At 47.3% G+C, this 13141-nt stretch overlaps 2 pseudogenes; both read left to right on the top strand.

Annotated features, from left to right (window-relative positions):
- Nucleotides 1-222: 222 nt before the first annotated feature.
- On the top strand, nt 223-1462 carry LOC123042786 (probable indole-3-pyruvate monooxygenase YUCCA10; annotated as a pseudogene).
- Nucleotides 1463-11432: 9970 nt separating this feature from the next.
- On the top strand, nt 11433-12672 carry LOC123042785 (probable indole-3-pyruvate monooxygenase YUCCA11; annotated as a pseudogene).
- Nucleotides 12673-13141: the final 469 nt, after the last annotated feature.

Here is a 13141-nt window from a genome sequence, read left to right as displayed (position 1 = left end):
CGCGCGTATGATCGCCTCAAGCTGCATCTCGCAATGGAGTTCTGTGAGTTGCCACACATGTCATACCCTATAGATGCACCAACATACATACCAATAACCTTGTTTGTGAAGTACTTGGATGACTATGTTGAGAGTTTCAACATTCAACCAAGGTATCTCACCGGCGTGGAGTCATCCACATATGGCAATGATGAAAAATGTTGGTCCATTGTGGCAAAGGACATGTCAAAATGCACCACAGTCAAGTTCATGGCAAAGTTTCTTGTTGTGGCAAGTGGTGAGAATAGTGCAGAGAATATTCCAATGTTCCCTGGACTGGAAAACTTTCCAGGTGATGTTATCCACTCCTCAAGCTACAAGTCAGGCAAGAGCTACTCTGGCATTAATGTATTGGTCATTGGATCTGGCAACTCCGGGATGGAAATTGCTTATGACCTTGCGACCCATGGTGCCAACACCTCGATTGTTATATGAAGCCCGGTACGTACGTGCACTATATATTTTCACTGGGTGCATGAACGCAAATTCTTAGTATAGTTATTAATAGAAGAGATGCAATTTTCAGTGTTTTACTAATAGGAAGTATTTCACATAGAAAAAGAGATGGACTATTTTATATCACACACAAACAACTGAAAGACTAGAGGAACCACATGACAAAAATTCATTTCTTGAAAGAAGAAATTCTATGAAAATTTATTTATCATGCATACTTCAAAAGAGGTGTGACGTGTTTTGTTGTTGCAGATTCATGTAATGACAAAGGAATTAATTCGTTTGGGGATGACACTTGCTCACCGTCTTCCATTGAATCTAGTGGATAAACTCCTTGTGATGGCAGCGTATTTAATATTTGGAGACCTGTCACAGCATGGCATCACAAGGCCAAAAATGGGTCCAATGACCCTCAAATCAGAAACAGGCCGATCTGCAGTAATTGATGTTGGGACTGTTGGATTGATCAAAAAAGGCATCATCAAAGTAAGTATGTCATTGACATGACATAAATTTATAACATATGTTGATTTGATATGCCAAGTTATCAATGTATTTTTATCTCCTAAAGGTTCAAGGGAGCATTAGTAAGATCAAGGGCAACATAGTTAAATTTCAATGCAGTAAAAGAATGTCATTTGATGCAATTGTGTTTGCAACTGGATACAAAAGCACGGCAAATATGTGGCTCAAGGTAATATAGCTTGTGTTTGAACATGTCTGAGTTTGTTTTCTTGGTGTAACCATTATTAAATCTGCTAACAAGGTCTATGTGTTTTTAATCCAGGATGGTGAGAGCATGTTAAATGGCAACGGACTGCCCATCCAAAAATATCCGAATCATTGGAAAGGTGAAAATGGGCTCTACTGTGCTGGGTTGGCGAGGAGAGGATTAGCTGGTATTGCAACAGATGCCAAGAATATCGCTAATGACATCAAATCTGTGATGGACTCTATGTCAAGTTAAATCATCTTTTACATGTAGTTTACCATGGCAAGCATGCTAGAAGGTTGATTCTTTGAGAAATATATCCATTGTGTCACCTTTCTATCTAGCTTTTAGACAAGTAAATTTATGTTTATTTTAAGATTCATATGTGCCCCGAAGAGAGATGTACTATTATACTATAATCAAGGGCTTTGTACTATTATTACGCGGAGAGATTTCTAATTTTGGTTGAACCTACAACTGTGTATTATATTTTATTTACTTGAAATTACATGTGTAAAAGGCATGCGCTCAATACTCTATTATCTATACCAAAATCTCTTGTGGCGTGTTTACCCCATCAACATACAACTGTAGGAGGTAGTAATCACATCAGCCTAAAATAAATGCATAGTTCACTACATCCATCCATGGCCGGTACTGTGGTGCTATTTAGTCTTAGTATGGCACTAGTTATCATCCCGTGCATCTGCATGGGGGTAGCTGACATACTATAAATCATTAAAAATATTTGTGAACATATTTTGAAACTTAAAACTAAAACTTAGAACACCATATGACGGAAAACTACTATTTAGAACGTGTATTTGTGGTTACGTGATACACGTATCCTTAACTGTTGTGGACACAGTTTTTTGTGCCCGAAGCGCAGAGTTTGCAGTATGCAGTAAGTTTTCCATCGGCTGAGATCCAAGGTATCCATCCGCATAGCCTTAGATATAAATTGCTTATTACCTTGCGACCATGGTGCCAATACTTCGATTGTTATACGAAGGCTGATATGTACTACTTGCACTAAATATTTTCACTGGGTACATGAACGCAATTTTTTAGTATAGTTACCACTGGAAGAGATCCATTTTTTTAGTATTATTACTAATAGAAAGTTTTCACATATATAAGAGATGGACTGTTTGATATGACGCACAAACAAACAAACGACTAGAGGAACTACATGACAAACAATTAACTTTTGAAAGAAGAAATTCTATGAAATTTTGTTTTATCATGCATGCTTCAGAAGAGGTGTGACATGTCTTTTGGTTGCAGATTCATGTAATGACTACAGAATTTATTCAGTTGGGATGACACTTGCTCACCATCTTTCACTAAATCTAGTGAATAACCTCTTTGTGACTGCAGCGAATTTCATATTTGGAGACCTATCGAGGCATGGCATCACAAGGACCAAAACCAAAAATGGATCACAATGACCCTCAAGTTAGAAACCTACCGATCCATAGTGATTGATGTTGGGACTGTTGGATTAATAAAAAATCATCAACAGAGTATTTGGAATATTTGAAGGAATCTGCCTTATTAGTCATATTTTTTATAGTTGAAACTAATAAGTAGACCTTTTCTCTCATAATGTCGGTTTGTTTTCTAGTTGGCACTTCTAGAGAGATCCTAGTCATCTACCTAGATAATATAGATCTGACTTAAATGCGCAATTATATATTTCAAAAATAAGGCACTTACATGACGAAGAAGGTGGCTACTTGCATATATACTGAATGTTCATTATATTTGAAGGCATAACAAGCAATCATTTGTTTTCTTTTTGGAGAAACACCGACATTGGATTTATAGAACAATGGGATATATAGAACATCATTTGAATCAAGACAATAAGAAATCCTAAGTACCCTTTTTTACAATGTGAACTGACGGAATAAAGCATATATAGTGGATGAGCTTCTCCCAGTTTTGTCTATCACTTGTATCAACCGATGACTCATTGGAATTTACTGACTTCCAAGACAAAATATACTCGGATGGCAAAGATTGCTGATGCCAAACTTGAATTAGCTAAAAGCAACTATAACCAGTAACTGAAATATGATCTTAACACGCTCGTGGATTGGCGGAGTGTACCTCTGTATTCTGTTTTCCCTTTTAAAAATAGCACATTTAACTGATGCATTGTTCGAGCAATCTTCAAATCATTCAAAAAAATCTGAGGCATTGTTCGGCCAGTCTCCTGAGTATGACATGATAGGCCGGCCCCTTAAGCAAGGAGAAGAAGCAAGCAGGCCCAGCAATGACGAGCGAGGCCTCCACAAGTCCACAGAAACAAAACCCGCCAATCCGCCATCCTCCTTCCTCCTCTAGGGTTTTACTACACAGTGCTGCCGTCTCCCTCCCCACCTCCGTCCCCCGCCGCCCCGCCTCCTACCCGGCAGACCACCACCGAGGCCCGAGCCAGCGGCCATGACCGGCAAGAAGCACAAGTCCTCCAAGAAGCAGCCCAAGGGCAGCCGCTCGGCGCCGACGCCGACGCGGTGGCCGACACCGGGAAGCGCCGTCGCTCCGGCGCCGCCAAACGCCACCAGGCCGAGGAGGAGGAGTTCATGCCCTCCTCCATCAGCGCCAAGATCCTCCGCAAGGCCCTCAAGCAGCAGCAGGAGCAGCAGGAGGAGATCCTCCACGTACTATTCAGTCTTCGAATGGCACAAATTATCAACCTGTGCTACTACATGGGCTAGCTGACGTACTAATAAATCATTAAAATATCTGTGAACTGATTTAGAAACTTAAAACTAAAAGTTAGAACACCATATGACGGAAAACTACTATTTAGAACGTGTATTTGTGGTTACATGATACTTGTATCCTTATATGTTGTGGACACAGTTTGTTGTGCCCGAGGCGCCCAGGGTTTGCAGTATGCAGTAAGTTTTCCATCGGCTGAGATCCAAGGTATCCATCCGTCTAGTCTTGGATATAAATTGCTTATGACCTTGCGACCATGGTGCCAATACTTCGATTATTATACGGAGCCTGATATGTACTACATGCACTATATATTTTCATTAGGTACATGAACACCATTTTTTAGTATAGTCACCACTAGAAGAGATGCATTTTTCATATTATTACTAATAGAAAGTATTTTGCATATATAAGAGATGGATTGTTTTATATCATGCACAAACAACAAAAATACTAGAGGAACTACATGACAAAAAAATAACAATTGAAAGAAGAAATTCTATGAAATTTTGTTCTATCAGGCATGCTTCAAAAGAGGCGTGACATGTCTTTTGGTTGCAGATTCATGTGATGACAAGAGAATTAATTTAGTTGGGATGACACTTGCTCACTTTCTTTCACTAAATCTAGTGGGTGACCTCTTTGTGACGGCGGCGAATGTCATATTTGGAGATCGATCGAGGTATATGGCGTCACAAGGCCCAAAACCAAAAATGGTCGAATGACCCTCAAGTTAGAAACCAACCGACCCACAACCATTGAGTTGGGACTGTTGGATTAATAAACCCTTCACCCATCAAACCCTTCCAGCTCCTTGCGGATGGACGGTGCTTGGACACATTTGAAAACCTGTACTCTAGTAGTCTGATTACCACTATACTTACATCTGGGTGCCGCTTATTTGCGTAGGACATGTTTGACCAATGTTGTGACCACGCAAGGGATAACTGGTTCTTGTTGTGGGAGGACGCGAAGAAGATGTGGTTGATAGTGAGTGGGGAGTTCCACAGAGAAATGCGGGAGTTCCTCCGCAAGCAAAAATTATCCAAGGGAAGTGACCATCTGGAAAGAAGAGAAGGTGCTACTTGTCTGTACCACATGCTCCTTCATGTGAGGAAGGCCTGAATATACCTACCCAACAGACAAGTCTTTAGAAGATCCAACTGCAGGAGGCAGAGTGGTAGTCTGGTAGATGTTGAAATCATTTGGACTCGACGGTTGTAAATCGGATGTAATCATATGTTTGCTAGGTTCAGTCTGCGGTTTGCGCCATGCTAAATGTAAGCCACAGAAGCTAGTGGATTATTCTGTTAGGCAAATCAAAATCCGATGAACTGTACGTGCTCCACTTCTCCAGTTCATTTTTGCATGGAAGTTGCATACAATTGTGATTAATCTGTGTCAGTCAGTTTGGAACCAGACATGTTTGCAAAACCGCATCGAGACAGGATTGACAATTTCGATTTTTAGTAAATTGGTTTATTATATTTTTAACAAAATATATCCACACTCTGGTGTGTAGAGTTAAAAATACAATGAGCGTTCAATTTGATGTTCAGGCATAGGACAATATGAATATACCAAAGTTGAAATATGGCCTCATATTAAACGAGTGTTCAGTATAGAAACAAATTTATATTTTAAAAACTGGTTTCAAATATTTGAACTAAAGTTCCACTTTTTTTGTTCACAACATCGAACGTCTCTTTGTGTTGACACCAAAGGTATGGCAATGGTCGTCAACTCAACCGGAGGCAAAACCAAAACTGACCGTCTTACAACTGAACCGGAGGCAAAACTAGCCGACAAAACCGGTTAACATGGTTGGTAACAAATCCTTCTGAGATGATTGTTTCCTTTTGTCATCCACATTATATTAACTAGAGAAAATTGTTGAGTATGTATTTTGTACTGCACGTGTATTGGAGTTGTGGCCCACCTCCTAGTCTTGTATAATTGAGATAGAGGCCTTACCTTGTATTATATATGCGTGCACCAGCACCCCAATTAATACATCGTATTGCAAATTATCTATCTATGGTATCAGTTTTTAGGTTTTAATTCTGGCCTTCCGCTGCCGCCGCCGCCGCCGCTTCCTCACACCGCCGCCGCCACCCAGCCGCCGCTGCCCGTGCGTCTCCCGCGCCAGCCGCCGTTCCTCTCTTCCTCGCCAGCTCGCTAGCCCCGCATCGCCGCATCGCGTCAGCCCGCATCGCGCCAAGCCACTAGCCGTGCGCTCGCTTTCCCGCTGCCGTGCCTCTCTTTCCTGCTAGCCGCCAAGCCGCCGCCGCTCAGCTCTTTCTCCGTGTACTGGGCGGCTGCACGTCCCATGTTCTACTCCACGCAAAGACAAATTCCATCATCAAGTACTACTTCACGTCATCTCCTAGTACTGTTGCCTACTAGTTTGATCAGATTTGTTTTTCCTTCGATTCCTATACCCACTGCTACGCGCCTGCTGCTGCATATCTGCCAGCCCAGCGCCCCGTGACCTGCTGCCGCCGCGTCCCTTCTCACTGCCGCCGCTGCATCTTCGTGTCATCGCCGCCGCGCGGCGCCTCTCCGCGAGCGCCGCTGCCGCTCCCCACCGCCGCCGCCGCCGTCGCGCAGCGCCTCCTCGCGCGCGCCACCGCCGCCGCCGCCGCGCAGTGCCTCCTCGCGTGCGCCGCCGCCGCCGCCGCTGCCGCGCCGTGCCTCCTCGCACGCGCGCCGCCGCCGCCCCCTTCCTCTTCCTGCCGCTTCTGATGCCTTCCATGGACTTTCCGGGCTACTTTACCATCTGCGGTGGAACCGCTCCACCGGCCACACCGATCCAGTCGCGTCCTCCCGCACCCGCCGGGTGTTACCCGTTGTCGCCACCAGCGCCTCCCCCACAGCACCCGCAAGGGAGAGGGGGGCTGACGCAACCGGCGTGGCGGCGGTCGCCGCCGCCTGCAGCAGCAGCAGGCCCAGGACGTCGGGGGGGGGGGGGGGGGCGCCGCACTATCAGCAGGCTCTCCCCGCTGGCCACCAGGCGTTCATCGGCGCGCCCTTCCAGCCGACTGGCGCCGGCTACGGGGCCCTCCTTGCGCCGCTGCCTCTCGGTGGTTATGGCCCGCCCGTCCTGGCGCCGCCCTACGGGGTCCTTCCGCCACTGCCGCTACCTGTGCCATGGGACCCCACCCTCCTCGCCGCCCAACACTCCGCGCCGTCGCCAAGTAGCACTGTCGGTGGAGGCGACTGGTACATGGACTCAGGTGCTACTGCGCACATGGCAGCTCATCCCGGTAACCTAACCTCCTGCACTCCCGTTCACACACCCACTCGTATCACCGTCGGCAACGGCTCCTCCTTACCTATTACTCATATTGGTAGCACTAGCTTTCCCTCCACTTCCACACCCATCACTATGTCTAATGTTTTTGTTTCACCTGATTTAGTCACGAACCTAGTTTCCGTTCGTCGTCTTACTCGTGAGAACCCACTTACTGTTGAATTTGACGGTGCTAGCTTTTCTGTGAAAGACGCTCGTACCCGGATGGTCCTTCACTGATGTGACAGTCCCGATGAGCTCTACCCCGTGCACGCTGGCGCCTCCACATCCACACCCGTCGCCCTTGCCGCCGGCGTTGACCTTTGGCATGCTCGCTTGGGTCACCCCAACCACACGGTCTTACGTCAAATTCTTAGGAGTTTCTCTTTCTCATGTGATAAGCTCGACGAGCACTCTTGTGAGGCTTGTCGCTTAGGCAAGCACGTTCGTCTTCCCTTTAGTGCGTCTTCTTCAGTCTCTACTTTTCGGTTTCAATTACTTCATAGCGATGTTTGGACATCTCCCATTGCGAGTAACACGGGCTATCTATACTACTTGGTGATTTTAGATGATTATTCTCATTATGTGTGGACTTTTCCCCTTCGTCGTAAATCCGATGCTTTAGCCACACTCAATGCCTTTTATTCCTATGTCACCACCCAGATCGGTCGCCCCATACTCGCATTCCAAACTGATAACGGAGAAGAGTTTGATAACGTCGCTTTTCGCACACTTCTCGCCTCTCACGGCACCACCTTCCGTCTGACTTGCCCCTACACTTCCCAGCAGAACGGTCGCGCCGAGCGCATTCTCCGCACTCTTAATGACTGCGTTCGCACATTACTCTTTCACTCTAACGTGCCCGCTCGGTTTTGGCCCGATACCCTCGCTACCGCCACTCTCTTAGTTAACATTCGTCCGTGTCGCCCTCGGTGGAACTACGCCCCTCACCACCTTCTCTTCGGCACACCACCGTCCTATGATGGTCTCCGCATCTTCGGGTGTCTCTGTTACCCTAGCATCGCATCCACCACGCCACACAAGCTCGCACCACGATCCGTCCCATGCGTCTTCCTTGGCTACCCTCCTAACACCAAAGGTTACCGGTGCTATGATCCTGTCACTCATCGTGTGTACACCTCGAGGCATGTGTACTTTGTCGAGACGGTGTTCCCTTATTTTCAGGTTCCTCCGGTTTCGGCCCCTTCGGCGCCGGGCCCCGCGCCCCATTCGTGGAGCGATGCGCGGCGGCATCCCCCAGTGGCCCCCCGGCACGACGCCCTCTGCCGCCACCACCTGGCTTCATGACTCCCTCCCACGAGGTCGAGTCCGAGCGGGCCCCCGGGTCCCCGTCTCCCTCATACGAGGTTGAGCCCGGCACCCCGCCCGCCCACCCTGCGACAGGCTCGACATCACCCTCGCCCGTCACCTCTTCCGCCTCCGGCTCGGCCGCCGCTGCTGCTGCCACGGCCCCCACCGCTGGCTCGGCCGCCGCGGCCCCGCCGCCGCCGCCGCCTCCGCCGCCGTGGCCCCCGCCGCCGCACCGGGTGCCCCCGTCGCCGCGGCACCCGCCGGCCCTGCTGCCCCGCCACTTGGCGTGACTACCCGTGCCCGAGCAGGAGTGCTTCGGCCCAGCACGCGCTACTCCGCCGACGAGTATGTGTGCGCCGCCTCGACGTTGACGCCATCACCCGTCCCCACCTCCGCTCGCGCTGCCTTCGGGATCCCCACTGGCTAGCTGCGATGCAGGAGGAGTTCGACGCCTTACAGCGCAACCGCACGTGGCAACTTGTTCCGCGACCCCTCCGTGCCAACATCATCTCTGGCAAGTGGGTGTTTCGCCACAAGACTCGCCCGGACGGTTCTCTCGAGCGCTACAAGGCTCGATGTGTGGTTCGTGGTTTTCGGCAGCGCACGGGCGTGGACTTCACCGACACCTTCGCCTCGGTTGTGAAACCGGGCACGATCCGCGCCGTCCTTCAGCTGGCCATCTCGCGCGCCTGGCCTGTGCATCAGTTGGACATTTCCAATGCCTTCTTGCACAGTCATCTCGCTGAGCAGGTGTTCTGTCAGCAGCCTACTGGTTTCGTCGATGCCGAGCACCCCAACTTCGTGTGCTTGCTCTCCCGCTCTCTATACGGGTTGAAGCAGGCGCCTCGGGCTTGGTACCAGCGTATCACATCCTTCCTGCAGTCTCTGGGATTTCAGTCCACTCGCTCCAATGCCTCACTCTTTGTGTATCATCAGGGAGCTGACACTGCATATCTGCTGCTTTACGTCGACGACATCATCCTCACGGCATCCACCCCCGATCTCCTTCAGCGGCTGACTGCTCGTCTTTGTGATGAGTTCGCCCTGAAGGACTTGGGGCCCCTCCACTACTTTCTCGGCATCAAGGTGATCCGCCGGGCTGATGGTTTCTTTCTGCACCAGCAGAAGTACGCCCACGAGCTCCTTGAGCGTGCCGGTATGCTTAACTGCAAGCCAGCGCCCACCCCTGTCGACACGAAGGCGAAGGTCTCTGCTCTGGAGGGGTCTCTCGCGTCAGATGGAGCGTTTTATCGCTCTATTGTCGATGCTTTACGGTACTTGACGCTGACTCGCCCCGACCTGCAGTACGTTGTTCAGCAGGTGTGCCTTCATATGCACGCCCCGCGTGACTCTCACTGGACTCTGGTGAAGCGTATTCTCCATTACATACGCGGCACCATGTCCTTGGGACTCACCCTGACGGCCTCCGCCTCCATCGACCTTGTGGCCTACTCGGATGCTGACTGGGCTGGCTGCCCCGACACGCGACGCTCTACGTCAGGCTACTGCGTCTACCTTGGGCCCTCGTTGATCTCTTGGTCATCGAAGCGGCAGCCCACGATCTCCCGCTCCAGCGCCGAGGCAGAGTATCGAGTATCGCGCCGTGGCCGAGTGCTCTTGGATACATCAGCTGCTCCAGGAGTTGCTTTGTGATGTTCACAAGGCCACTCTTGTCTACTGCGATAATGTCAGCGCGGTCTACCTCTCTGCCAACCCGGTGCACCATCGGCGGACGAAACATATTGAGCTCGATATTCACTTCATGCGCGAGCAGGTTGCCCTTGGCCGTGTTCGGGTTCTCCATGTGCCGACGACGCAACAGTTTGCTGATGTGATGACTAAGGGATTGCCTACTCCCGTCTTCGAGGAGTTTTGATCCAGTCTCTGTGTCTCCGGCGACGCTTCGACTGCGGGGGGGGGGGGGTGTTGAGTATGTATTTTGTATTGCACGTGTATTGGAGTTGTGGCCCACCTCCTAGTCTTGTATAGTTGAGATAGAGGCCTTACCTTGTATTAATACATCGTATTGCAAATCATCTGTCTACAAAAATGAAATAGGACTTTGCCTATAAATGTGTGTTTGGAAATCAGACTTATCCTTATCATATCCTATATCGTCTACAAAGAGGAAGAAACACTTGAATATTATTAGAGTAGTAATTGTCATTGGTGACGATGCGAAAGGAAAGAAACATGAAGAATCTTCAATCTACACATAAAAAAGATGGTCGATAAGTTTTCAATACCAACAATTGATCAACGGTGTGTTTCCTACCTATTTTGTATCAGTACCCGCTTTCACAACCAACAACGGCTCCATTTTTAGATGGAAATACTCCTACGCACTAGGATTAGGCCTCAATAAATATTTACCTTTTTCATCCCTCAATCCATAAAACAGATTGGCCCATGAAGGATGCCAGTATATATATGCCCCCATACACGAGCATGTCCTCCAAAGTTCATCGAGCAAACACACAAACACTGGACTACCACCGAACTTATCCCACAACTTTGTCAAGTCTTCTCTTTGAAATGGAGGGTGTTACAGTGTTGATTGTTGGTGCTGGGCCAGCAGGCCTCGCAACGGCAGCATGCCTTAGCCAATTCTCAATTCCTTATGCCATCGTCGAGCGCGAGAGCTGTAGCGCATCACTCTGGCGCAACCGCGCGTATGATCGCCTCAAGTTGCATCTCGCAAAGGAGTTCTGTGAGTTGCCACACATGTCATACCCTGTAGATGCACCAACATACATACCAAAAACCTTGTTTGTGAAGTACTTGGATGACTATGTTGAGCGTTTCAACATTCAACCAAAGTATCTCACCAGCGTGGAGTCATCCACATATGACAATGATGAAAAATGTTGGTCCATTGTGGCAAAGGACATGTCAAAGTGCACCACAGCCAAGTTCATGGCGAAGTTTCTTGTTGTGGCAAGTGGTGAGAATAGTGCAGAGAATATTCCAATGTTCCCTGGACTGGAAAACTTTCCAGGTGATGTTATCCACTCCTCAAGCTACAAGTCAGGCAAGAGCTACTCTGGCAAGAATGTATTGGTCATTGGATCTAGCAACTCCGGGATGGAAATTGCTTATGACCTTGCGACGCATGGTGCCAACACATCGAGTGTTATATGAAGCCCGGTACGTACGTGCACTATATATTTTCACTGGGTGCATGAACGCAAATTCTTAGTATAGTTATTAATAGAAGAGATGCAATTTTTAGTGTTTTACTAGTAGGAAGTATTTCACATAGAAAAAGAGATGGATTGTTTTATATCACACACAAACAACTAAAAGACTAGAGGAACCACATGACAAAAATTTATTTCTTGAAAGAAGAAATTCTATGAAAATTTATTTATCATGCATACTTCAAAAGAGGTGTGACGTGTTTTGTTGTTGCAGATTCATGTAATGACAAAGGAATTAATTCGTTTGGGGATGACACTTGCTCACCGTCTTCCATTGAATCTAGTTGATAAACTCCTTGTGATGGTAGCGTATTTAATATTTGGAGACCTGTCACAGCATGGCATCACAAGGACAAAAATGGGTCCAATGACCCTCAAATCAGAAACAGGCCGATCTGCAGTAATTGATGTTGGGACTGTTGGATTGATCAAAAAAGGCATCATCAAAATAAGTATGTCCTTGACATGACACAAATTTATAACATATGTTGATTTGATATGCCAAGTTATCAATGTATTTTTATCTCCTAAAGGTTCAAGGGAGCATTAGTAAGATCAGGGGCAACATAGTTAAATTTCAATGCAGTAAAACAATGTCATTTGATGCAATTGTGTTTGCAGCTGGATACAAAAGCACGGCAAATATGTGGCTCAAGGTAATATAGCTTGTGTTTGAACATGTCTGAGTTTGTTTTCTTGGTGTAACCATTATTAAATCTGCTAACAAGCTCTATGTGTTTTTAATCCAGAATGGTGAGAGCATGTTAAATGGCAACGGACTGCCCATCCAAAAATATCCGAATCATTGGAAAGGTGAAAATGGGATCTACTGTGCTGGGTTGGCGAGGAGAGGATTAGCTGGTATTGCAACAGATGCCAAGAATATCGCTAATGACATCAAATCTGCGATGGACTCTATGTCAAGTTAAATCATCTTTTATGTGTAGTTTACCATGGCAAGCATGCTAGAAGGTTGATTCTTTGAGAAAAATACCCATTGTGTCACCTTTCTATCTAGCTTTCAGATAAGTAAATTTATGTTTATTTTAAGATTCATATGTGCCTCGAAGAGAGATGTACTATTATACGATAATCAAGGGCTTTGTACTATTATTACGTGGAGAGATTTCTAATTTTGGTTGAACCTACAACTGTGTATTATATTTTATTTACTTGAAATTACATGTGTAAAAGGCATGCGCTCAATACTCTATTATCTATACCAAAATCTCTTGTGGCGTGTTTACCCCATCAACATACAACTGTGGGAGGTAGTAATCACATCAGCCTAAAATAAATGCATAGTTCACTACATCCATCCATGGCCGGTACTGTGGTGCTATTTAGTCTTAGTATGGCACTAGTTATCATCCCGTGCATCTGCATGGGGTAGCTGAC

Source organism: Triticum aestivum, chromosome 2B (genome assembly GCF_018294505.1).
Source record: "Triticum aestivum cultivar Chinese Spring chromosome 2B, IWGSC CS RefSeq v2.1, whole genome shotgun sequence".
In the NCBI taxonomy this organism is placed as follows: domain Eukaryota; kingdom Viridiplantae; phylum Streptophyta; class Magnoliopsida; order Poales; family Poaceae; genus Triticum; species Triticum aestivum.
The sequence above is the reverse complement of the archived record's forward strand: the minus strand, read 5'-3'. Positions and strand labels throughout refer to the sequence as shown.